Genomic DNA, 4,261 nt, shown 5'->3' on the forward strand with positions numbered 1-4,261 from the left:
AAGAAAGCTGCTCAAAGGGGAAGAATGAAGCTTTACCATTCCACTCATTGCTGAAAAAAGGGGGAAGGAGGTGGTTCCTGTAAATAAGGTTACTAGTTCTTAAGACTTCAAAATCTTAAATGTGAACAGTATAAAGGAAGAATGGAATCATCTCTGAGAATTCAGTTATTTGCAAACACTGGCCAGCTTTTCTTCTGCGGAAAGAAACTTAGGCGCGGCTCAGTGATTTTTCTTTCTTTTTTTTAAAGATTTTATTTATTTATTTGAAGAGATCTCAAGTAGGCGAAGAGGCAGGCAGAGAGAGAGGAGGAAGCAGTCTCCCCACTGAGCAGAGAGCCCCATGCGGGGCCCAATCCCAGGACCCTGGGATCATGACCTGAGCCAAAGGCAGAGGCTTTAACCCACTGAGCCACCCAGGTGCCCCATCGGTGATTTATTATACTTAAAATAACTATGCTCAATTAGAACAGAGTACATAGGACACCCTTTTCACTCTAAGCCACTGTCCATGATCTTCTTGTGAACTTCCAGGAAGCAGGCCATTTTGTAGGAATCTTATTAAATGAATGTCAATTCACCAAATTATTTAGGATTTTTTCCTTTAAGTTTTAGAGTGTTGCTAGAACTATTTGGCCCCTACCGCTGTCTCATAGCCCACTGGGAGCCTGCGGTAAGGTCTTTGGCTATTGTCAGTTATTGATAAGCAAAATGTCCCACCAACTGATGATTCTCAGCAAATTGGCTTTTAGCAAATTGGTCACTTGGCAAAGTGGTCATTAGGAAAATGGGTCATTTGGTGAATAGGTCGTTTAGTAAATGGACTTTCAACGACTTGCCCTACACAGTTTCTTTACAGTGAGCACTTTCTTGGGTTAAATGTACATTTCATTTCCATAGTTAATATTCACCAGAGCCTGGGGACGCCTGGGTGGCTCGGTTGGTTGAGCAGCTGCCTTCGGCTCGGGTCGTGATCCCGGCGTCCTGGGATCGAGTCCTGCGTCGGGCTCCTTGCTCTGCAGGGAGCCTGCTTCTCCCTCTGCCTCTGCCTGCCTCTCTGTCTGCCTGCGCTCACTCTCTCTGACAAATAAATAAATTAAAAAATATATATATTCACCAGAGCCTGGATGGAAAACTTCCCACGGATCCAGGAGCAGCCAGAAAAGCCTCTTAATAATCAGACAATTAAAAACCATCTGATATTTTATCAGGAGCGGAGACACAGAAGACATTGGCTCTTCAAAAGGCAGTGCTTGGTCTTGCGATTGTCACAGGAGTTCTTGCAGTTCTGTTTGTTGCTAGCGTGACATATACAGCTATTCATCGGAAAAAGAAGTGAGTGTTCTTTGGGTTTCCTGTGGTTAATCAGGGCACATTGTAATAATCCACTTCAACCACTTCCTGCAAGCCAAAGGGGATCCAGCACTTTGAGAATCCAGCAACAAGGCCAGGTTTATGATTTGCGACCTAAGCAATCACTCAAAGCCCAAGGCTCGGAAGAGCCCCCGATCTGGTTTAATAATCTACTGTCACCATTTCAGAATTCTTGATTTTTTTAACAAGGACCCTGCATTTTCATTTTGTACTGGGCCTCCCAAATTACATACCAGTTGTATTAGTTTTCTGCGGCTGCCATAACAAATTACCCCAAACTAGCTGGCTTAAAACAACAGATACTATCTCATAGACCTGGAGGGTAAAAGGCCAAAATCAAGGTGTCAGCAGGGCCAGGCTCCCTTTAAAACATATAGGGGAGAATCCTTCCTTGCCTCTTCTAGCTTTTGGTGGTTGCTGGCAATCCTTGGTATTCCTCGGTTTAGAGATGCATCATTCCTGTCTCTGCCTCCATCACCACATGGCCATCTTCTCCCTGTGTCTGTCTTTACATGGTGTTCTCTTCTCTTATATGGACACCAGTCATGATATTTAGGGCCCTCTATAGCCAGGATGACCTCATTTTAATTATATCTGCAGACTCTATTTCCAAATAAGGTCACCAGTACCATAGGGTCCTAAGTACCAAGGATTAAGGCTTCCAACATACTTTCTGGGGGAGTGAGGGAACACAATCCAACTTGTAACACTGGTTCTGCCACCAACCAAAGCATTATAGAGTCCTGATGCACCTCTTTCTATATCTCAATAATTACATCATTAGACTGAGCCACCTACATCCTTATTATACCCAACCCTGACCATTCTTCTGCTTTAACAAAGCTCTTATGCCAATAGAGCGGGAGCCTCCTGAACACTATAAACAACCCAAGGAAAGTCAGAACTTTACTTAACCTTAACTCCATTACAAAGCCTACATTTAACGTAATTTATATTTGAACTATAAAAATTTCCTATAAGTTGAAACATGACCTATAAAGGTCTCTACACCCTGAAGCAACATTTTAAAAAGAAATCAATTGGTCCTTTTCTACAGAAACCATTAGCTATAGGAGAGATAAAGGAAAAACTTCAAGGTACTGATTAAACTGCCATGCCCACAGCATAATTTCTAAAAAGCAACCATTCCATACAGCTAAAATGTATTAGAGGGTTGTGGTTGTTGGTGTTGTTGTTATTGTTATTGTTGTTGTTGTTATTAAAAGCCTCAAATCCTTATTATTAAAAACCTCAAACCCAGAAGCCAAATCTGCAATATAGCGTGTGCACCTACATATCCCCTCGATGCTGGCAGAACTGTGGGATGTGTCCTAAAGCCTCTCTTCATATAAACACTCCCTAGAATTTTTAGTTTTTGTGTTAAATGGCAATCCTAATCTTCACTTATACCTGAACACACACCTATGAGGTCCCTGGGTGTTGAAAACGACTTCAGTGCCTTGATTCTTCTAGATTCAGATCTAAAATTTGTAACTTTATGACCTTTGTCCCTCCCAAGAGCCCACACACCAAAATAAAGGCTTCTTCTGTGTTCAAGTCACTGCTATGGCTCACTTGGGATCCTTTCCCAATCTACCTCCCATCTATGGCATCAGGAAAGGCTGAACCAGCCTAGATTTATTAGTATCTTAGAATAACATCATACAGTATTACTTATTATGGCATTGACTGTACATGCCCTTTTGCTCCTCAGAAGAAAAGCAATTAATAGCGATTGTATGTGTTAACAGAACAAGCCTAGTATTTATGAGTTTGACCCTTTCCATTGGTTTTCATTGTCTACTGCAGGCAGAGAGCTGATCAAAACAGCAGAAGCGGACCAGTCCACATGGCCCAGTTCTGAAGCTTCATTCCCTTAGGACCAAGACTCAGCCCTAGTTGAGACATTGTCATATTTCAGGTGATTCCACCTCAGGCTATTGTGACTGAGAGGATTTCTGCAACATCAGTCCCAGAAACCATTAATTCTGGGTAAAGACAGCAATAATCACAGTCCACCCTCTTTATTTAAATCAACAGTGTTGGGCATCTGGGTGGCTCAGTGGGTTAAAACCTCTGCCTTCAGCTCGGGTCATGATCTCAGGGTCCTAGGATAGAGCCCCGCATTGGGCTCTCTACTCAGCAGGGAGCCTGCTTCCCCTCCCTCTCTCTCTGCCTACTTGTGATCTCTGTCTGCCAAATAAATAAAGTCTCTAAAAAAAAAAAAAAATCAACGGTATCAAGGGAATGAAAGACATCATTCTTATGTCGGATCCTGTGCTCACTGGGTGCTAGTATTAGAACAACAGATAGGAGGGGGCGCCTGGGTGGCTCAGTGGGTTAAAGCCTCTGCCTTCGGCTCAGGTCACGGGCCCAGGGTCCTGGGATCGAGTCCTGCATCGGGCTCTCTGCTCAGTGGAGAGCCTGCTTCCTCTTCTCTCTCTCTCTCTCTGCCTCTCTGCAAACTTGTGATCTCTGTCTGTCAAATAAATAAATAAAATCTTTAAAAAAAAAAAAAAAGAACAACAGGAGAATAAATGCATTCAATTAGAATTAATTCTCCTCTCTTGTTCTCATAGCTGAGCAGGGCTCAGTGTTTTTCATCTGAAAGGGGTAATAAGATTTAATCTGCACCCTCATCTACCTTCTGCAAGTATATTTAGCAAATTAGCTCTGGACTCTTCCAAATGGAGTTTTATGAGAGATGCGCTGAAGTGAACGTGCTAGGCTTTGAACACAGCTCAGACTCCGCAGGCAGCGCCCGCGGGTTGCTGTCTACCCTGCCTTTCACTCCAGGCACAGTAATGCCTAATGGAAATATTTTTTTTTCTTTTCTTCCCCATCCCCACCATCCCCAGCAGCCCCCTTACTCTCCTTTCATACTCCCTTC

Source organism: Mustela nigripes, chromosome 11 (genome assembly GCF_022355385.1).
Source record: "Mustela nigripes isolate SB6536 chromosome 11, MUSNIG.SB6536, whole genome shotgun sequence".
Classification (NCBI taxonomy): domain Eukaryota; kingdom Metazoa; phylum Chordata; class Mammalia; order Carnivora; family Mustelidae; genus Mustela; species Mustela nigripes.